The sequence below is a fragment of the Macaca thibetana genome, chromosome 14, assembly GCF_024542745.1.
Source record: "Macaca thibetana thibetana isolate TM-01 chromosome 14, ASM2454274v1, whole genome shotgun sequence".
Lineage (NCBI taxonomy): Eukaryota > Metazoa > Chordata > Mammalia > Primates > Cercopithecidae > Macaca > Macaca thibetana.
In genome coordinates this window covers 43,742,339-43,766,777 of record NC_065591.1, presented here as the reverse complement: position 1 = coordinate 43,766,777, position 24,439 = coordinate 43,742,339, and positions in this window count along the sequence as shown.

Genomic DNA, 24,439 nt, shown 5'->3' with positions numbered 1-24,439 from the left:
TTTACTTTAAAATTTTTAAATGTTCCTAAAGATAATGATCTAACTGCAGCCGAACGCCATTGTACAGACAAAAATTTCTCCCCAAACAAAGGCAAGTCAGTGTTATGGAAAAACTCCCAAACCAATACCTAGGAACCTGGCACAATTATAATGTGGGGAAGAGGATATGTTTTTGTTTCACCAGGAGATCATCAAACGAAAACCACAGAGAAAATACGTCCATGTCAGAGACTGCCCTCAGATGTGGTGAGATCTGTGCCAACTCCTCAGAAGCAGGCACACCAAATCACAATGGGTCTGATTCAATCCTCCCTGATGGCAATGGAGACCCATCTAACTAATCCCACTTCTAATTACCTTTCTTTTTCTCCTTACAAACCTAAAATCTCACCATTTCTATTAGCCTGAAAATAACATGCCTCTATTCTTCTCTTCCTCCTTCCGCACTCAATCTCACTAACAGTAGGTTTATTTAGTGATTCTCTTCCTTATATTTTCTGTCTCACCAGTTTCCTCTCACACTGATTTACCTGCTACAACAAATTGTTCTTATTGGGTTTATATGCCTTTTCCTCCACTTATTGGACCTCTCACCTGGATGGATGCTCCTGAGGAAATCTACACTAACAATAGCAGGAGGATGCCTGGAGATACAGATGACCGTTGCCCTGCTCAACCAGGAGAAGAAGGCACTGCATTTAATGTTACCATGGGTTATAAATAGCCCCTTCTGTGCCTTGGACATGCACCTGGTTGTATCCATCTAGAAACTCAAGTCTGGGCTGCTTATCTTCCGGATAAATCAGCTACAGAGGAACCAGGACATTTGGTTTCTGGCCTCTCCCTTTCTCCTTTAAAACAAATGAAAGGGGGAGTAATGGGAGATACCCCATACTTTCAATATAAACCTGCAGGAAAACCGTGCCCTAAAAATTTTGAGGGCCCATCTAAAACTTTAATTTGGGAAGACTGTGTTGACTCACACGCAGTAATATTAATAAATGACTCATATGCTTTAGTAATAGACTGGGCACCAAAGGGCTATTTAAAAAACAATTGCTTCTCTGGTGGAAAGGAATGCCTGGAGTCTACTTATTTTATTTCTTATTGGGAGAACAAGAATCATCATTGTACCTTACGTAGGAGGTTCAGCTCATTCTTTCCCTTAAAATGGGAAGATAAAGGCATTACCCCCCCACCCCACCGCCCCAAGGCCTCGTATGATACTCCCCATTCTGACCCAGAACACCCAGAACTTTGGAAATTGGTGATTGCCATATCTGGAATGCGAGTATGGGAAGGGGAAACTATTCTGTCTGTTGTCCCTGCTACCTCCCCTGTCTCTCAGTATCAATGTAGATCCAGACATTCTGCTTTACTTACCTCCAAACTGACTGTTCCTATAAAGAATTGTGTTAAGCATCCTTACATGCTGTTAGTGGAAAATATCAAAATTTGGATGAACAATCAAACTGTCCAATGCGTTAATTGTCATTTATACACTTGTATTAACTCCCATTTTGACATCAGGAAAAGTGTAATGTTGGTTCAAGCTTGAGAAGGAATCTGGATTCCAATAACTTTGCCCAGACTTTGGGAATCCTCCCCCTCAATACATTTAATTAATGAAGTGTTACAGGGAATTCTAAAAAGATCTAAGAGATTTGTTTTCATTTTAGTCACTGTGATCACGGGTCTAATTACAGTCACTGTAACGGCCACCACTGCCGGAATGGTGTTACGTCAATCTATTCAAACCGCTCATTTTGTTAATGATTGGCAAGCGAATTCCACCCAAATGTGGAATTCTCAACAAGGCATTGATCAAAAATTGGCTAATCAAATTAATGATTTAAGACACTCTGTTATTTGGCTTGGAGATCAGTTAGTGTCTCAAACATTGCATGAAAATGCAGTGCGATTGGAATACACTGGATTTCTGTATCACCTTGTATTCCTATAACGAGACTGATCATTCATGGGAAATGGTCAAAGGACACCTTCTGGGTGGGGAAGATAATGTATCATTGGACATAACTAAATTAAAGAAACAAATTTTTGAATCCTCTCAAGCTCATTTAACCATTGTGCCTGGAGATAAGGCATTAGATCAGGCAGCAGAAAATCTTTATGGACTAAACCCTACGACTTGGATTAAGTCTATTGGGGGCTCCACTGTGTAAATTTTGGAATTATGTTTCTCTGTTTAATCTACTTGTTTTTAGTGTGCCAGACAAGTCAAAGAATCCTGTGTCAAAATCAAGAGAACAAACAAGCCTTCATCACCATGGCATATTTACATAAAAAGAAAGAGAGAGATGTCGTGGGAAGTCAGGGACCCCAAACGAAGGGATTGGCTGAAGCCATGGCAGAAGAACATACATTGTGAAGATTTCATGGACATTTGTTAGTTCCCCAAATTAGTACTTTTATAATTTCTTACAGCTCTCTTTCCTGCAGTCTCTGAACATAAATTGTGAAGATTTCATGGACTCTTATCACTTCCCCAGTCAATACCCTTGTGATTTCCTATGCCTGTCTTTATTTTAATCTCCTAATCCTGTCATCTTCATTAGCTGAGGAGGATGTGTGTCACCTCAGGACCCTGTGATGACTGTTTTAACTGCACAAATTTTTGTAGAGCATGTGTGTTTGAACAATATGAAATCTAGGCACCTTGAAAAAAGAACAGGATAACAGCAATGTTCAGGGAACAAGGGAGATAATCTTAAACTCTGACTGCTCTTGAGCTGGGTGGAACACAGCCATATTTCTCTTCTTTCAAAAGCAAATAGGAGAACTACTGCTGAATTCTTTTTCTCAGCAAGGAACATTCCTGAGAAAGAGAATGAGCGCCTGAGGGTAGGCCTCTAAAATGGCTGCTTTAGGGGCAGCTGTCTTTTACGGTCATAGACAAAGGGATGAAATAAGCCCTGGTCTCCCATAGTGCTCCCAGGCTTTTTAGGACAGGAAATCCCAGCCTAATAAATTTTGGTCAGACCAGTTGTCTGCTCTCAAACTCTGTCTCCTGATCAGATGTTATCAATGAAAATGTGTGCCCAAACTTCATTAGTAATTTTAATTTTGCCTTGTCCTGTGGTCCTGTGATCTCACCCTGCCTCCATTTGCTTTGTAATATTTTATTACCTTGTGAAGCATGTGATCTCTGTGAGCCACACCCTATTCTGTACACTCCCTCCCCTTTTGAAAATCGCTAATAAAACTTGCTGGGTTTATGGCTCAGGGAGCATCATGGAACCTGCTGACATGTGACGTCTCCTCCGGACACCCAGCTTTAAAATTTCTCTCTTTTGTACTCTTTCCCTTTATTTCTCAGACCAGCTGACACTTACAGAAATAGAAAAGAACCCATGTTGAATATCAGGAGTGGGATTTCCCCCTATAAATAATAGAATATATAAAATTAATGCACTTGTACATTAAAATATTATGTACCTATTAAAATTATGTTTTAAAGAGTTTTACTGATGTATAAAATATGTGCTATAATGGTATGTGAATAAGGAGAACATGATATTGAATAATCGTCTTAGTTATATGTAGGGTACTGACAATGGGAAGGCGTTTATTTCCTTCTGCATAAAAGGCAAATCTTTTCTTCTTTTCCTTTCTCCTACTTCTCTCACTATATATCAATTTGCAGTTGTGTTAGTACAGAGATGCAGACAGTAATTGGACTACATTTGTTAGTTGGGTGTTATCCTAGTGTGTGACTCTGTTCCTCTAAATATTTGGTTCACTCCAATGCTGCATTAATGTTATTAAAATCTAATCAGTTTCTTAATATGTGAAAACAAATGTATATAAACAGGAACAGGCAGAAAAGATATAATGGAAGTGTTGTATATTGTCTATGAATGATTGGACTATGAATTAATTTTTAAAGATAATGCATACAGATGTTTGAAAATACAAATGGTCCTATTTTCAACCATTTGTATTCATTATCTTTAAAAAGTAAGGAAAAAGCAATATATAACTTTAGAATAACAGAATCTATGGCCCTACCCTCAGCCCAATGAGCAAAAGCTGGGTGAAGAGTATAGACTTCCTACTTTGCTAATGTATCATAAAATGACCCCTTCCCACTGCTATGATGGTCTCAGGCAAGGCCAGTGGGAATGGACTTTCATCCCTGATGGTCAACCATGAGGCCACCTTTGTCCTATAATGGAAACAGTGTGGGGAGCCTGCACTTCCATACCCTCCCTGGACCCCTGGCTTGGTGTAAGAAGGTATAATGGAAAATCAAATTTTCAGCAATGCTTGGCAGTAACAAGGTCACTCCCACTGTGTTGTCAGAAGATGAGATTTGAGATTTGGGAAGGAGTAATGAGGCACTTCTACCTCTCACAGCTAGGATGATATCAGCAGAGGTATAGTGGTGAGCTGGAGCTCCCATCCCTGCCCAGTAGTGCTGAGGAGCTCCAACTCTCCTTAGGTGTTCATAAAGGCCAGGTGAAGAACTTGTACTTTAACCCCACCTGGCGGTAACAAAGTGTAGTTTCATTCCTACGGTGAAGCAGGGCAAAAGAGACCAGCTAAAGCAGAATGTTTAAATAATAAAAAAGCCTCATAATATAATACCGCAATACCCATGTTTTAATTTTTAAAATTTCTTATACCAAGAACCAGAAAAATCTCAATCTGAATGGAAAAGATAATCAATAGATGCCAACAAAAAGGTGTTAGAATTGTCTGACAAATACTTTAAATATATCATCATAAAATATATTTTAATATTTTACAAATATGTTTGAAGCACGTAAAAAGAAACAAAAGACAAACAGAAAAACTTAGCGAAGAAATAGAAAGTCTTAACAAGTATATAGAGAACATATTTTTTTTAAAATTTGAAATACTAGAACTGAAAAATATAATTACAAAAATAAAAAATTCAATGGATGGGCTCAATAGTAGTAGAGGAAAGACAGGGAAAATAATAAGTAAATTTAAAAGCAGGTAAAAATTAGCCTATCTGAGCATACAAAGAAAAGAGAAATAAATAAATAAATAAATAAACTAAACTAAAACAGCAATGTAAATAAGGCTCAGATACTCAAAAGCTGACATAAATCCAAATTAGATAAGCCAAAGAAACCTACACCAGGATATAGTAACTCAAATTTCTGAAAACTAAACACAAAGAAAATATCTTGAAATCAGTGATAGAATAATGAAATCTTACGTGGAAAAAGCAAACATAATGACAGTTGTGGAGCTTGTCTAAAACAATGGCAAGAAGGAAATTTGTAACACCAAAGGCTGACATTAGGAAAAAAGAGAAAAGTCTCAAACAAATAATCACAATTTATACTTATAGAACCTAGAAATAAAGAACAAATAAGCCTAAAGCCGGCAGACAGAAAAAAGAATGATAATAAGAATAAGCAGAATTCAATGAAAGTTAAAACAAAAACGTAGAGAAAATAAGTGACATGAGAAGCTGTTAATTTGAAAATATCAATAAAATTGGCAAACCTCTAGCAAGACTGGTAAAAGAAAAAGAGAGAAGATACAAATTACCAATATCAGGATTGAAATAGGTAATATTACTACAGACCTTGCCAAGATCTAAAGGGTAACAAGAATCAAAAAGAATAAAAAATACTTTTGAAAACTTGAAAACTTGGATGAAACTGATCAAACCTTGGAAAGCACAAATTGACCATAACTGAACTGAAATGACAGAGTTTTCTTTTTGTTGTTGTTGTTAATTATCTCTAGCCTTGAGCTGAAATTTATTGTTTTCTTGAATGAACAATGTAGGCCCCAAGCCAAAGTCTTCTATAATATTTATTTATTTTAATTGTTTTTATTATTATACTTTAAATTCTGGGGTACATGTGCAGAACGCGTAGGTTTGTTACATAAGTATACACTTATGTAACAAGTGTCATGGTGGTTTGCTGCACCCATCAACCTGTCATCTACATTAGGTATTTCTCCTAATGCTATCCCTCCCCTAGTCTCCCACCCCCTTACAGGCCCCAGTGAAAGATGTTCTCCTCCCTGTGTCCATCTATTCTCATTGTTCAACTCCCACTTATGAGTGAGAACATGCGATGTTTTGTTTTCTGTTCTTGTGTTAGTTTGCTGAGAATGATGGTTTCTAGCTTCTTCCATGTCCCTGCAAAGGACATGCTCTCATCCTTTTTAATGGCTGCATAGTATACTATGGTGTATATGTGCCACATTTTCTTTATCCAGTCTATTATTGATGGGCATTTGGGTTGGTTCCCAGTCTTTGCTATTGTGAACAGTGCAACAATAAACATAAGTTTGCATGTGTCTTTAGACTAGAATGATTTATAATCCTTTGGGTATATACCCAATAATGAGATTGCTGGGTCAAATGGTATTTCCAGTTCTAGATCCCTGAAGAATTGCCACACTGTCTTTCACAATGGTTGAACTAATTTACACTCCCAACAACAGTATAAAAGCATTCCTATTTCTCCACATCCTCTCCAGCATCTGCTATTCCCTGACTTTTTAATGATCACCATTCTAACTGGCTTGAGATGGTATCTCATTGTGGTTTTAACTTCCATTTCTCTAATGACCAGTAAAGATGAGCTTTTTTCATATGTTTTTGGCTCTGTAACTGTCTTCTTTTGAGAAGTGTCTGATTATATCCTTCATCCATTTTTTGATGGGGTTGTTTGTTTTTTTTTTCTTGTAAATTTGTTTAAGTTCTTTGTAGATTCTGGATATTAGCCTTTTTGACAGATGGATAGATTGCAAAAATTTTCTCCCATTCTGTAGGTTGCCTGTTCACACTGATGATAATTTCTTTTGCTGTGCAGAAACTCTTTAGTTTATTTAGATCCCATTGGTCAGTTTTGGCTTTTGTTCCCATTGCTTTTGGGGTCTTAGTCATGAAACCTTCACCCATGTTTATGTCCTGAACAGTATTTCCTAGGTTTTATTCCAGGGTTTTTCAGGTCTTACATTTAAGTCTTTAAACCTTCGTAAGTTGATTTTTGTATAAGGTGTAAGGAAGTGGTCCAGTTTCAGTTTTCTGCATATGGTTAGCCAGTATTCTCAACACCATTTATTAAATAGGGAATTCTTTCCCCATTTCTTGTTTCTGTCAGGTTTGTCAAAGATCAGGTCGTTGTAGATGTGTGGTGTTATTTCTGAGGCCTCTGTTCTGTTCCATTGATCCATGGCACTGGTTTTGGTACCAGGGCCATGCTGTTTTGGTTACTGTAGCCTTGTAGTATAATTTGAAGTCAGGTAGTGTGATGCCTCCAGTTTTGTTCTTTTTGCTTAGGATTGCAGGCCCTTTTTTGTTTCCATATGAAATTTAAAGTAGTTTTTTTCTAATTCTGTGAAGAGAGTCAATGGTAGCTTGATGGGAACATCATTGAATCTATAAATTACTTTGGGCAGTGTGGCCATTTTCACGATACTGATTCTTCCTATCCATGAGCATGGAATGTGTTTTCATTTGTTTATGTCCTTTCTTATTTCCTTGAGCAGTGATTTGTAGTTCTCCTAGAAGAGGTCCTTCATATCCTTTGTAAGTTGAATTCCTAGGTATTTTATTCTCTTTGTAGCAATTGTGAATGGGAGTTCACTCATGATTTGGCTTTCTGCCTGTTATTGGTGTATAGGAATGCTTGTGATTTTTGCACATTGATTTTGTATCCTGAGACTATGCTGGTTGCGTATCAGCTGAAGGAGATTTTGGACCGAGACGATGGCATTTTCTAAATCTACAATCATGTCATCTGCAAACAGAGATAATTGGACTTCCTCCTTTCCTGATTGAATACACTTTATTTCTTTCTTTTGCCTGATTGCCCTGACCAGAACATCCAATACTATGTTAAATAGGAGTGGTGAGAGAGGGCATCTTTGTTTTGTGCCAGTTTTCAAAGGGAATGCTTCCATCTTTTGCCCATTCAGTATGATATTGGCTCTGGGTCTGTCATAAATAGCTCTTATTATTTTGAAATACATTCCAGCATTTCCTAGTTTATTGAGAGTTTTTAGCATGAAGGGATGTTGAATTTTGTCGAAGGCCTTTTCTGCACCTGCTGAGATAATCATGCGGTGTTTGTCATTGGTTCTGTTTATGTGATGGATTGTGTTTATTGATTTGCATATGTTGAACCAAACTTGCATCCCAGGGATGAAGCCAACTTGATAGTGGTGGATAAGATTTTGATGTGCTGCTGGATTCAGTTCGCCAATATTTTATTGAGGCTTTTTACATCGGTGTTCATCAGGAAACTTGGCAATTTCTTTTTTTGTTGTGTCTCTGCCAGGTTTTCGTATCAGGATGACACAGGCCTCATAAAATGAATTAGGAAGAATTCCTTCTTTCTCTGTTTAGAATAGTTTCAGAAAGAATGGTACCAGCTCCTCTTTGTACCTCTGGTAGAATTCAGCCTTGAATTCATCTGGTCCTGTACTTTTTTTGGTTGGTAGGCTATTAATTGCTGCCCTGCCTCAATTTAAGAACTTGTTATTGGTCTATTCAGGTATTCAACTTCTTCCTAGTTTAGTCTTGGGAGGGTGTATGTGTCCAGGAATTTATCAATTTCTTCTAGATTTTTTAGTTTGTTTTTGTAGAGGTGTTCATAGAATTCTCTGATTATAGTTTGTATTTCTGTGGGATCAGTGGTGTTATCCCCTTTATCATTTTATTGCATCTATTTGATTCTTCTCACTTTTCTTCTTTATTAGACTGGCTAGTGGTCTATGTATTTTGTTGATCTTTTCAAAAACAAAAACAAAAACAAAAACACCAGCTCCTGGATTCATTGATTTTTGAAGGGTTTTTTGTGTCTCTATCTCCTTGAGTTCTACTCTGATCTTAGAACTATTTCTTGCCTTCTGCTAGCTTTTGAATTGGTTTGCTCTTGCTTCTCTAGTTCTTTAAATTCTGACATTAGCACGTCGATTTTATATCTTTCCTGCTTTCTCTTGTGGGCATTTAGTGCTATAAATTTCCCTCTCTACACTACTTTAAATGTGTCCCAGAGATTCTGATATGTTGTGTCTTTCTTTTCATTGGTTTCAAAGAGCATCTTTATTTCCGCCTTCTTTCTGTTGTTTACCCAGTAGTCATTCAGGACCAGGTTGTTCAGTTTCCATGTACTTGTGAGGTTTTGAGTGAGTTTCTTAATCCTGAGTTCTAATTTGATTGCACTGTAGTCTGAGAGACAGTTTGTCATGATTTCCATTCTTTAGCATTTGCTGAGGAGTGTTTTACTTCCAATTATGTGGTCAATTTTAGAATAAGTGCAATGTGGTACTGAGAATAATGCATATTCTGTTGATTTAGGGTGGAGAGTTCTGTAGATGTCTATTAGGTCTGCTTGGTCCAGAACTGACTATGACCTGAAGGAACTGAAAAACACAGCATGAGAACTTTGTGAAGCATACACAAGTATTAATAGCTGAATCAATCAAGTGAAAGAAAGGATATCAGAGATTGAAGATCAACTTAATGAAATAAAGTGTGAAGACAAGATTAGAGAATAAAGAACAGAAAGAAATGAATAAAACCTCCAAAAAACATGGGGCTATGTGAAAAGACCAAATCTATGTTTGATTGGTGTACCTGAAAGTGACAGGGAGAATGGAACCAAGTTGGAAACACTCTTCAGGATATTATCCAGGAGAACTTTCCCAATCTAGCAAGGCGGGCCAACATTCAAATTCAGGAAAAACAGAGACCACAGATATACTCCTCGAGAAGAGCAACCTCAAGACACATAATCATCAGATTCACCAACTATGAAATGAAGGAAAAAATGTTAAAGACAGCCAGACAGAGAAAGGTTGGGTTACCCACAAAGGGAAGCACATCAGACTAACAGCGGATCTCTCAGCAGAAACCCTATAAGCCAGAAGAGAGTTGGCGCCAATATTCAACATTCTTAAAGAATTTTCAATCCAGAATTTCATATCCAGCCAAACTAAGCTTCATAAGTGAAGGAGAAACAAAATCCTTTACAGACAAGCAAATGCTGAGAGATTTTGTCACCACCAGGCCTGCCTTACAAGAGCTCCTGAAGGAAGCACTAAACGTGGAAAGGAACAACTGGTACCAGCCACTGCAAAAAAAAAAAAAAAAAAACCAAATTGTAAAGACCATCCACACTACAAAGAAACGGTATCAATTAACAGACAAAGTAAACGCCTAACATCATAATGACAGGATCCAATTCACACATAACAATATTAACCTTAAATGTAAATAGGCTAAATGCCCCAAATAAAAGACACAGAATGGCAAATTGGATAAAGAGTCAAGACCTACCGTTGTGCTATATTCAGGAGACCCATCTCACGTGCAAAGACACACATAGGCTTAAAATAAGGGGATGGAGGAATATTTACCAAGCAAATGGAAAGCAAAAACAAATAAAAAATTAAAATTAAAATTTAAAAAAAAAAAAACCAAAAAAGCAGGGGTTGCAATCCTAGTCTCTGATAAAACAAACTTTAAACCAACAAAGATCAAATGATATAAAGAAGGGCTTTACATAATGGTAAAGGGATCAATGCAAGAAGAGCTAACTATCCTAAATATATATGCACCCAATACAGGAACACCCAGATTCAAAAAACAAGTTCTTAGAGACCTACAAAGAGACATAGACTCTCATACAATAATAGTGGGAGACTTTAACACCCCATTGTCAATATTAGACAGATCAACGAGACAGAAAATACAGTTTTCTTTTTTCAAAAAAGAGAACTCTCCAAGCCCAGATGGTTACACTTACAACTTTATAAAGGAGTAAATCACGCCACTGCACCCCGGCCTGGGCAACAGAGTGAGACCATGTCTCAAAAAAAAAAAAAAAAAAAAAAAAAAAGGAAAACACAAATTCTGCACTCTCTTCCACTTCTATCTTATGAAGCTATTATTATTCCAACACCAAAAACAAACAGCAGCAGTACAACAAAACAAAATGAAAAAAAAATATGTAACAATATTCCTCTCATATATAGATTCAAAAATTATAAAAATATTAGCAGGCCAGGCACAGTGGCTCACGCATGTAATCCCAGCACTTTGGGAGGCTGAGGTGGGTGGATCACAAGTTCAGGAGATCGAGATCATCCTGGCTGACACAGGTGAAACCCCATCTCTACTAAAAAGATTAAAAAAAAAATAGCTGGATGTGGTGGCAGGCGCCTGTAGTCTCAGCTACTTGGGAGGCTGAGGCAGGAGAATGGCGTGAACCTGGGAGGTGGAGCTTACAGTGAGCCGAGATCTCTGTCTCAAAAAAAAAAAAATTAGTAAACAGGATTTATCAATATGTAAAGAAAACATGTATATTATGATGGAGTAGTGTTTATTACAGAGATACAAGTGTGGTAACATTTGAAAATCAATCAGTGTAATCCACTGTATTAATAGGCATGATTATATCAATCGATGCAGTAAAAGCATTAGATAAAACTCAATGCACATTCGTGATTAAAAAAAAAAATCCCTGGAAACTAGAAACAGGGAAATTCTTCAATGTGATGAGTAGCTAAAGCTAAAATTGTACTAAATGGCAAAAGACTGAATGATTTCTCTCTAACATCTGGAAAAGGCAAGAATGCCCACTCCAACCACTGTTATTTTGCAAAGTGCTGAAACTTCTAACCACTGCAAAAGTGTAAGAACAGAGGGGGAAAAGGTATTCATTTTAAAAAGGAGGAAATAAACTGTCCTTATTTGCAAATGAAAACATTGTTGACATATAAAATCCCAAGGAATCTCCAGAATTCCCCAAGATCCAGGGATACAAGATAAAAATCAATTGTATTTCTATATAATGGCAATGAACATGTGCACACAAAAATTAAAAATACAATTGCTAAAAATTGGAGAGAAATACTTAGATGTAAAACTAACAAAACATATGTAGGACTTTGATGCTGAAAACTACTAAATGCTGATGAGAGAAATCAAATGAGTTCTAAAAGAAATGTAGGTGTAGACCATTTTCATGGATTTGAAGACTCAACATAGTATAGATGTCAAATCACCCCAAACTGATATGCATATATAGTTCAAATCCTATTGAAATCCCAGAAAGACTGTTGTGCCTATGAATATTATTTTAAAATGCATATTAAAATTAAGTAAACTAGAATAGCTACATTAATTTTGAAAAAAGAATAAAGTAGAAGAGATCAGCCTAAGCAATTTCAAGAATTATTATATAGCTATAATAATCAAGACTGTGTGTTCAACCTTGACCTAAGTCATACATACTGTAAAACTTAAAGAAAAAAAAAAAAGCAGAAGAAAATTGTCAGGAACTAAGGTTATGCATGGATTACTAAGACTTGAGACAAAAATTGCAATCCAAAATAGACAAAAATGGATAAATTCAACTCCAAAAATATTAAAACGTTTCACTGTATTAAAGACTCAATTTTAAAATACAAACTACATAGTTGAGGAGAAAATATTCCTAAATCGCATACTTGACAATGAACTAGAATCTTGAATATATATACTACTCAAGTCTCAACTATAGAAAAAGCAAACAAATCATAAAAAATGGACAAGCAACTTGAGAGTTCATAGATGTATAAATGGAAACACACACACACACACACACACACATGCATTTATCTTAATTAGCCATTAGAGAAATGTAAAGTAAAACAATAATAAGATATCACTACATACATATCAGAGTGTTGAAAAAATTTTTAAAATAGTGATAATACCAAATGCTGGTGATGATGCAGAGAAACTGGATAACTCATATATTCCTGATGGAAATGTAAAAATGATGCAACCACTCTGTGAAACACAGTTTGGCAATTTCTTAAAAAACAAATACATAACTTCCATACAATCCAGTGATTATGATTCTGGGCACTTATCCAGATAAATGTAATCTTATGTAAATAAAATGTGTACAACTGTTCATAGCAGATTTATTCATCATAGCCCCAAACTGAAAACAATCCAGATGTTCTTCACAGATGAGTGGTAATAATTATAATAATAATAAAACCCTGGTATCTATACCATGCAATACTACATAGCAATTTAGGGCAGTGAAACTACTCTAAACGATACTACAATGGTGGATAAGTGTCAAAATATATTCGTCACAATACATAGAATGTAAAACACCAAGTGTGAACTCTAATGTAAACTATGGACTTTGGGAAATAGTTTGTCAATTTAGATTCCTAGATTGTAACATATAAAACCCCCTCCTATGGGAGGCAGTGCCTATGAGAGAAGGAGTACATGGGAAATGTCTGTGCCATCTGCTCAATTATTCTGTAAACCTAAAACTGCTTTTAAAAATAAAGTAATTAAAATTAACTAAAAGTATTAAAAAACAAAAAGTAATGATCAAATGCATGATAAAATATTATGAAATGTATGAGCAAAATTTCTTTTAATGATAAAGGAAAAGATTAAGAAAATATGCCTAAATAGGTACAATGGCTTCTTTGAATTTATGATTGTATGAATTTTTTGTCCTTCCTTATAAGTTTATGTATTTTCTGAATTTTCTGAAATGAGTCTGCGCACTCAAAAAGATACAAGATGCTATTTATTAAGCAGTTTATGTCATGCACTATTTTAGTGCTTTATAAGCAGTATGAAGATGACATAAGTTCATATTCATAAAATGCATAAAACACCTTTAGTACATAATTGGCATACAAGTGTTTATTAAATAAAATAATAAGGTCATGTCACTTAATTTTCACAAAACCTTTATAAGGTAGGAAATATTAACATCATTTAAAAATGAGAAAATTAAGGCATAGAAGGCTCAGTAACTTCTCAAAGCTTACACTGCTAATACATATTAATACCAGGATTCAAATCCAGGCAGTTATCTTTAATTATCTATTCTTCACCACCACAAATTTAATTGATCTAAGTTGTGCCCTCCAATTCACTCCCGGTTGTTGTATCTGAATGGATCGTCTAGTTCCACAACATTTTATGTTAGATTTAGCATGATTTATTCTCTTTCTTGGAGGAATGGGATTAAAAGTATTTGCATTTTTCTCACCAGTGTAGGCACATATGGGATCAAGAGTCAACAAAAAGTTAACAGGCTGAAGTAAGCAAAAAATAAACACACCCCTCCACAATCAAGCTGCTGCCTTCTTTAAAGAAACAGGACAATGAAGGAGAGACCTAAAAAGTTGTACTGTAATGTTTTACAGCTCAGCTTTATGTTAATATAAGTGTCCTTGCCTTTGGAATTTAATCTCATTACATTTTTTAGTTTGCAAAATTTAGTAACTAAAAATTTTACTATTCATCAGAAAGTATTAACACCCTTCTATTATTATTTAAAGACCTCAAACAGTTACTGTTTAAATGCTATTAGCCCAAGGACCTGTTACTTACTGCTATGGTTTGAATGTATTCCCAAAATTAATGTGTTGGAAACTCAATCCCCAGTGCAAGAGTGTTAGGAGGAGAGGCTTAATAGGAGGTGCTTAAGAATGAATTAATTAGGCTATAAAAGGGGCTTTAGGGCGTGTATTGTTTCTCTTTTGTTCGTTTACTGCATGACTACATAGAGTTTGACACCTTTCATCTCTCCTGCCATCCACCGTGTGAGGACACAGCAAGATCAAGGCATCTTGATAAAATGCTAGTCACTTGATCTTGGACTTCCAGTCTCCAGAACTGTGAGAAAAAAAAATCCTATTCTTTATAAATTAACCAGCCTGTGATATTCTGTTATAGCAGCACAAAATGGACTAACACTTTAGTGTTAATTTCTACTCTTTTTACTCTTAATTACTATAGGCAAATGAATCTATATCCCTATTAATGCAAAGTATATTACAGCGTATTTTACAACCTAGAATAAATTCATACTTATTAGAGTAATAAATCTGATTTCATTCTCTTCTAACACATTGTAAAGAAACATATTTAAGATTATGACCAAAGATATTTTAGCATTTCTATATAGGGATATGAGAACAAACTAATCAGAAGTATTGTAAAAATTTTTAAGTAAGTAGAGACCTGACATTTCAGTCAATACGAGGTTATAATAGCAATAGCCTTATAGTAGGAATAGATACAATTTTCAATATTCCCTGAGGTACTACATGCCCTGACAATCAAATCAGCATGCAAGTTGAGCAAATACAACTCTTTTGAACATCAGAGAGACAATAGATGAAACCCTTAGTATTCATAAGAAGCAGTGGTAAATAATATATTTATTACTTAATGTATTTTCCCTTTGTTTCCTGTTTTTTGTCTTTTATAACACTTTCATTGAGGTATAATTGACATAAAATAAACTTCAAATATTTAAAGTGTCCAATTTGGTGTTTTAGGTATATATGTGTGTGTGTATCTCCACAAAATCATCAATACAGTCAAGATAACAAATATATCCATCACTGCACCCCACCCCCATCCCTCCAACAGACCCACCTATGGCTCTTTCTGCCTCTTCCCCCATCTTCAGACAAATACTGATCTTTCTATCACTATAGACTACTTTGCATTTTCTAGAGCTTTATAAAAATGTAATTATACAATACATATTATTTTTGCTGAGCTTTTCTACTCAGCACAATTATTTTGAGATTTGTATTGTGTATCAATAGTTTATTTTTATCACTCAGTAATAATCCTTTAAATGGATTTATCACGATTATTATACTCATTCACCAGTTAGAGGACATTTGATTGTTTCCAGTGTTTGATGATTACAAATAAAGTTGCTATGGCTATTTATGTACATGTTGATCTCTTATAGGTAAATATCTAACACTGGAATGGCTAAGTCATATGATAAGTGTCTGTTTAACCTTTTAGGAAATTATCATGCTGGGAGTGTTGGCTCACGCCTATAATTCCAGCACTTTGGGAGGCTGAGGCGGGTGGATCAAGAGGTCAGGAGATCGAGACCATCCTGGCTAACACAGTCAAACCCTATCTCTACTAAAAATACAAAAAATTAGCCAGGCGTGGTGGTGGGGCCTGTAGTCCCAGCTACTCGGGAGGCTGAGGCAGGAGAATGGCGTGAATCCGGGAGGCGGAGCTTGCAGTGAGCCGAGATCGAGCCACTGCACTCCAGCCTGGGTGACAGAGCCAGACTCCGTCTCAAAAAAAAAAAAAAAAAAAAAAAGTTTGGGGTATTTGTTTTATAGGATGTGTTGCAATGAGCTTTGCACATGACTTTTAGCTAGAATACCCTTAACTCTGAATCCACCATATTGATACAATCAAAGCAAGAGATATCAAGGGTGATATCCATAGAGTACAGGAGAAAAGTGGTAGTAGTTCCAGCTACTCGGGAGACTGAGGCAGGAGAATGGCGTGAAACCGAGAGGCAGAGCTTGCAGTGAGCCGAGATCACGCCACTGCACTCCAGCCTGGGTGACAGAGCGAGACTCCATTTCAAAAAAAAAAAAAAAAATATATATATATATATATATATATCTCAAATAGGTTTTCAAATTTGTGTGAGATATATTAATACCAGTATTGTATGAGAATTCTAACTGTTCTACAGCCTAATCAATAAGTCAATACATGGTATGGTCAATCGTTTTAATTTCAGACAATCTAGTAGTTGTATAATGGCATTTCATTGTGTTTCTGTTTTGCATTATATGACTCAGTGATGATGGACCTCTTGTCATGTGCTTGTTTGCTATCCATACATCTTTGAAGAAGTGTCTGTGCAAATTTTGACCATTGTTCATTGGGTCATTTTTTATTTCTTAATTTTAGAAGTTTTTTAAATATATATTCTGAATACCAAGCCTTTATCAAGTAAGTGATTCTCAAGTAAATTCTGTGATCATTGTCTGATTTTATCATTTTCTTAAGAGAATATCTTGAAGAACAGACGTTCTCAATTGTGAATTTTATTATGTGTAACTAATGCCTTAAACGAAAAGGGAGTGAGTTGATTCAATGATATGAAAAATAAAATATTTTAGAAGTGAAAACATTATCCTTTACCCTTGTCTTATTCTGCATTCTACCCCCATATTCTTATTCAAATATTTGTTCTTCTATCTTATTGTTTATGTCACTTACAGGCATTGTCTCACCCATTTTGCTTTTGAAGATTGAGTTTTTCTCATTATCTTTGACAGGTCCTGAAAATATTCTCTTTTAATCTTAGTCAATGACCATGTTCTGCAACCAAATCACTATATTGTAGGCTGCCTTTCTATGTATTGCTACATGCACCTACTCATCTTGCCTCTTTAAAACCTACTGATTTCTGGGCTTTTCTGACGCTGACTCCAGACCTAAATGCATTCTAAATTTCCCCTTTCCCTTTCCCTTTCCGTTTTCCTTTCCCTTTCCCTTTTCCTTCCTCCCTCCCTCACTCCCTCCCTCCCTCCGTGCCTTCCTTCGTGCCTTCCTGCCTGCCTGCCTGCCTGCCTGCCTGCCCGCCTGCCCGCCTGCCCCCTCCCTCCCTCCCTCCCTCCCTTCCTTCCTTCCTTCCTTCCTTCCTTCCTTCCTTCCTTCCTTCCTTCCTTCCTTCCTTCCTTCTTTTTTGCCTTTTCTTTCTTCAGTAGTTTTCTGAGTATTTATGAAGGGCAAGAAATCATGATAAACACTAGGAATACAAGAGCGGAGTACTGTATATGTAGTCCCTACCTTCATTAGAGGAAGTTGAGATAAAATTTTTAAAATAACAAAATAATCTGAGTTATCTGGGAATTACAATTTGCTAAGGTGATACATAGCAAGAATATAATATGTAGCTCAGGTGAGACAGGGAAATTGTCCCCGAGGGACACGTGCAGCAAGAGTTAGGTTCATTGACACTATTTTCATCATTATGTGAGGCTATACCCCTCTTCTCTTGTTTGTCCTTACCCTAGGGCTGAATCCTTTTATCATATTCTGGACTGTGATCTCTAGTAGCCCTCTGTGCCCCACAGATTTCTGAACTGCCCATGAGATCCCCCTACACAACAAGAAGAACTTTCTGTATCAGAATGTCTTACCGGTACTTAATTTTATGTAACACATAGTTCCCTGAATAAGGGTCCTAAATTAATTCCACAGTTTTTACTGTCCTACTGCAGTTTTAATTTAGTATAAAAAATAGCTAGAGGTGAGAGAACACATTTAATTAAATATTGTATACAGCTGATGAATGTATACAAAAGCATCACCCAAGGGGTATAGATTTTTATAATGAGCTTTTTTCTTTGACTTTCTTTGACTTCCAACCCTATTTGAACTTCTACTCTGAAAGGCTAGAATGCTCTTATCTTGCACTTTCAATTTTACTATAGGCTTTTTGGAAGAGCTGAGTTGGTCCCGCTTGCTGTTTGCACAGCAGGGTCCATCCTCATGATGCCTCAAATCTCACTGTTATCCTGAACTGCCAGAACAATTCTTGACTATCTTAATGAGACTCAGCACCAGAGTCCTGATGGCAAAGTGAAGCTTTTGCTAAAGAGTTCAAGCAGCGTCTAGTGAAGAACTTATTCTGTACCACATTGTCAGTAAAAAATAAATATTTCCCATAACCCAAGCAATGACTTTGAATTTACTAAGGGAATTAACTAAAATGCAGTAGACTCAGCTATGTTTTCATTGACTACCAGGGACAAATTAGGGATTGCATGGGGTGAGAGATGGTTTTATGATACCTTTTATTCCTTTAGGGGACAAATATTCTCTTTATCCCAACCTCAATAAATAACTGACTCCGAGACAGTAAATACTAAACTTCTTCACATACACAGTTTTGTCCTAGAATATAGATGAGTTAATTTTAGGCAGCCTGAACATGTTTCTATTGTCACCATTTTATTCTACCCACATCATCAGGCCCTCGACATGCATTTGTGCTTATCAAAGCTCTGTACATTGAGGCTTTACTGTGCTGTTTCACAGTTTACACTGTCCCTGACTTGCTACAGGAAGGTGGACCGGCTGTAATTTTTACTGATAGGCTTCAGCATTATAACCTAAACTTTATTGCAATGCTCAAAGCAGTACAGTCTCAAATTTGTATTTCAAAGTATGAGGCACTATAAATTTAATATAGAGAAACTTTGGTGGGAATAACAGGCCTGTCCTAGAGAATTAAGCTTCTTAAAAATGGTGAAAGGGATTGATAGAGAGCCATTTGAACTGAGTCTCCTTTTTCCTAGTGGAGTTTTAGACAGAGTTTCCTGAAACTCCAAATATGCAAATTCCCAATGGGAGGACAATTGCTAATGGAATAGTCATTAAAAATTAATTCTTTCTGAATGATAGCAGAAGGAATTAAACCAGAACCCCCCTTTTTCTCTCTTTGTGAATAACAATTTTTATTTACTATTCCAAATGACATACTTACATTCTAATTCTAGCCAACTTAAGCTGAAAACGAGTTTATTAAAAGGCATGAGATAACACAAAGAACACGTGAGAAGACTAGAGAATGAGTTTGGAAAATGGGGCAGCAGCTGAAACAGCTAAAGTCAGCCTGAAACAGCTGAAGTCAGGCCACTGAATCAGTGGTTAGAACTCATGCTGGAGTCACCACCACTGATTTCACTGTAATTCCATGGGACGCCAGCTGTCTGAGTATCCCTACCTTGTTTTTATTGGCAATCTCAGGAAGGAACATCTGACTGATTACCCAAACTTAGCTCACATGATCTTGCTCACAGGACTACCTGGCCTTCCATCAACTTCCACAGTAGGGAGAGGCCCTGAATTCTACCTCTTCGGATTTCACCTGATGTTAATAGATGATTGGATATTAGATATGCAAAAAATTTTAAAAAGAGAGAGATAAACAAATGCAGCTACAGTGGCAAAGCCAGGATGTATAACCAGGCAGTCTGGCTTAGAACCAACATTTATAAGCATAAAACCATGTTACTATCTTGGTAGTCAGTTCTCTCTAAGACAATTAAAATAGTAATTGGAAAACTGCTTGCTGGAGTTCAAGCATTAAGCAGGAATAACTAGACTGCTGATTTCTAAATATGAACCCATTGTATCAGAGCTCAGAAACAATATTCAGATCCTAAAGTTCCAAGTTAATTGTCTATGATTTTGTAGATTTGAACTGTTACTCAGATCTGTATTTTTTCTTAAAAATAGACCTCTTTTCTGTTCATTCTGATAGTATATTTACATTTGGAAATGATAGGACTAGATGACTCCTAGCTTTTTGCAACCCTAAGTATCTGTGTTCCTAATTCCTTCATTGCCCTCTACTCATTGTGTGTCTCTTCTCTCAAAAGCAGGAGGCTGAGGGAAGTCAGGACTGAAAGGGAAAATTAGTGTGATTTCTTCCATTTTACTTGTATCATCTATATGGCGTAGGCTTTCACAGTTATTCTTTGTCTTTATGTTTCTTTATGAGCCAATATAAAGGTCTAAATTACAAGCTGAATAAGTTCACTGGTTTACTACTTTAGAGTTTGAAACAAAATAAAACAAAACAAGATTTTTCCACAAAGTAAGAACAGAAAAGAGGAAAAGTGATGTGTGGGTCCACAGATAAGAAGTCTAATAATCACAGGTGGAAATCCACTATAAATAAGAGTCTGGAATGAGACAAGCCAAAGTACCAGCACTTAACTACTCTGGAGTCTTGACTGTTTTCCAGGATACATTTGGTGTCTAACTATCCCTACTTATTTATCATAGGATAAAGTTTCTTTTTTTAGAGAGATTCTGTCGATGTAGGGTGAACTGCATTGAATTGGACTTCCAGAATGCTACAGTTGAACATTTCATTTGCCAGAATTATTCTCCTAAAAGTAAGTAAATAAGAGGAGGAAATATTGAAACTTTTCTTCATGGAAATAGAAACAAGGGGCCAAACTGAAAGGATCAATTTATGTTTATTCTTCCTAATGATTTTGTGGTTTATTATAAAGCTGACCTCTAGTTTATCTGATCCAACTTGACCAAGGTTGCATAATTACTGAGTTATGTAGCTGTGTTACAGAGTTTGAATCTCTTTCAAAGTCCATGCTCTCTCTACAACACTAGTGGTTCAGTGGTTGACTAAGTATCTGAATTTTCTGGAAAGCTTTTTAAAAAAGAGATTACTGGGCCCCATCCCCAGAGTTTCTGATTCAGAAGGTCTGGAGTGAAGCCCAGGATTTTGCATTTCTAACAAGTTCTTAAGTAATGCTGTTCCAGGGACCACACTTTGAGAATCACTGTATGCAATTTGAAAAGATTTAAGAACTGAAACCAAGTGTTATGCGGTTAAAAGGGTCGCATAAACAATTTAGACCGACGTTGCAAACTGATAACATCAGACATGTTGGTTAAACACTAGTTTACAATTTTTATTTTTCATTTAGTTGCCGATATTATAAATCCAGATACTTCAGTAAAAGTCTTTACTACTTTGGAAAAAGATCATAAGATCTGATATGGCAAAAATTAATTAAAGCTGAATATTAGCTCCCCTTTTTAGATAGCTTGTGAACCTTCCTGCCATTTGAAATATTAATTTTGCCTGCTTTGCCTTACAATTAATAATATAATAGGTGCTATTTATTGACTTATTAAGCTCAATTATTAAGCAATTTTTGCCATTTGCTAGTGTTCTATGTGCTTTACCTATACTGTTTAATCATAATCCACTAAGAGAAGTGTGTATGTGTGTGTATATGTGTGTGTAGGGGTGTGTTTGTGTGTGTGTATATATATATACACACACATATAGAAAGTTAGGTTGAGGGAATGAATAAAACAAATAAACCATCATAAACCATCATAGCTTGGCACAACAGAAATTTATATCCATAGCTTGTGCTTACAAGCTATATATATTACTGGGCAAATGACAAAACCAACACTAGCTAAGCTCTGTTCTGAGTACTTCACATGTATCAACTCATTTAACATTCACACTGTGAGGTAGTATAAATATTTCCATTTTATAGAAGTGATAACTAAGGTGGAAAGAAATTAAGTCACTTGACCAAGCTCATATAGGTAGTAAGTATCAAAGCAAGTAGGCATTTGAATACAGACCACCTGACTCTGAAGCCCATACTCTTAATTTTTGTGTTCTGCTGTCGTACTCCCTGTAAACATTTATCTTTGTCTCTCTGATCTACACCAAAGGCTCCTTTTTACAGACAACGAAGCTGAGAAGCTTATAGGTAGAATAACTTCCATGAGCTGTAGAATGAGTTAACAATAACAGTCCTGTTTCTACTCATGAGTCCTGACTCCAGCAATGACCCTCAGTGGGATTTTTGGTTTACTATCATCGTAGTACAAAGGACAAAGAGGTCAAATACATATTAATAAGATTCCACTTGTTTTTATCTAAAGGTGATTTCAAATGTCTGCTGATTGTTCTCCTTGGTTGCACATGGGAGGGTCTCACTGAGCGCCTTTACAAAACATGACGCTCTGGCCCCATCTGAGGGCAATTAAATCAGAATCTTTGAAGGGTGGGCCATGATTGTCTTTCAAGTATTCCAGGTGATTTTAATGTGCAGCCAGAATTGAGAAATGCTGGATTACACTGCTGGGGTATGCAGACTGGATGCAATAGCTGGTAATTAGACACTGATGTTACCTTCTTTTGGATATTGTATAGGTTTCTATAAAGACATCTGCTTCCATGTTCAGTGTCAACTGCACCCCTATAACCCAGTGCAATAATTGCTTGTTACTGATGTGTGTCCATGAATAATGGAACAATCTTGCTTAGCTCTCATTCGCAATTAACTCCTGTGACTGAAGGGACTTGGGCTCCTCCTACATGAAATAAACAGACTTAATCGGTTGAATGGTGCAGGCTTTTTTGTTCAATGTCTATGTTTATTACTCTTGCCCCTTGTTGCCATCTAATCTGACATTCCTTCTGCTGCTTACGTGTGATTGACCTGTGTAGCAACACTGCAGAAAGTGTCATTTGCTCTGCTCCTCACAACAGCAATTGTGTGATTGGTCATCATCAGTTCAATAGGGGGAAAAAAATTAGGAAATTTGGCACACACAAATTCAGCCAGACTCGTAATTTCAAGACCTAGGTCAAATAATAGGCTTACAGAAATAAAATAATGAGAATTATCCAAGCAATATATTGACAGCAAAGCAATATTAATTTGAATAAGCATGTACAGAGCACATTTGTTCTCTTCTGTAATATTTATCACACTTTATCATGGTTATCCTGTTAAGGTCTGCCTTTCCTGTGAGAATTTAGGCTCTGAAAGTACAAGAGCATTGTCTGTCTTTTTCATTATCATATCCCCAAGATCTAGCATATTGCAGGAACTAAAGAAACATTTTCTTAACTCATAAATAATGAAATGAATAAAAATCTGAGCTGTGTACTGAGGACAGAAAGAAAAATAAGACATTTCTGCTGCTGAAGAGCTTATAAGAAAAGATACAGAAACACATTAAAAAATTACAGTTTAGTATGATATAGGCTATTATCAAGTTAGGTATAAAGAAAAAAAGAATTCTTGTATGTTAACAATCTATAGATCAAATCTGCCTCCAGAGTAGGAACAGCCAGAAAAGTTAAAATTCTATTAATGTATTTTGTTTTCCATATCTAAATTTGGGACAGTGTAAATAATTTACATAATTCTGAAACAAAATTTTTAAAACCTGATCTCTAAAATTCAAAAGGATAATGAATAAATGAACCTGGGTGTCAAACTGATGGCATAGCGACACAGAGGAATGACTGATAATTATTTTAAAACTCAGCAATTTAAATGTACGTACTTAGTTGTATATACTGGGGATGATCTTCTATTGTCTTACCTATTTACTCTGTGTGGTTTTTTACTGTGAATTGGTTCCCAATTTTCTTATGCTTTCCTGTATCCATGCCCTTAGATAGTCAACTCCCATTCTGACTCTGGGCTTGGTATGTGACTTGCTGCATTAGCTTTCTAGGACTGTTGTAAGAGAGTACCACAAACTGAGTGGTTTAAACACCAGAAATTTATTAGCGCACCATTCTGGAGGCTGGAAGTTTGAGATCAAGGTGTCAGCAGGGCCATGTTCTCTCTAAAAGGGCAAGGGAAGGATCTCTTCCAGGCCTGTCTCACAGCTTCAGATAGTTCCTTGACTCATGGCGCATTACTATAATTTTAACATAGTATTCTCTCTGTATGCATGTATGTCTTCAAATTTCCTCCTTCCATTAGGACACTAATCATATTGGATTAAGGGCCTACCCTATTCCAGCATGATCTCATCTTAATTAATTATATCTTCAATGACCTTACTTCCAAATAAAGTCACATTCTGAAGTACTCAGGCATTAGAACTTCAGCATGTGAATTTTGGCGAGCCGGCATAATTCAATTCACAAAGCTTGCTTTAACCAATGAGAATAGCAAATGTGGTGAAGCAGAGGATTTAAAGGGGCATGTACTTTGGTGCTTGTGTTCTCTTGTTGCCCTTAGAAATCTGCCACCACTACTATGCAAACAAGCTTGGACT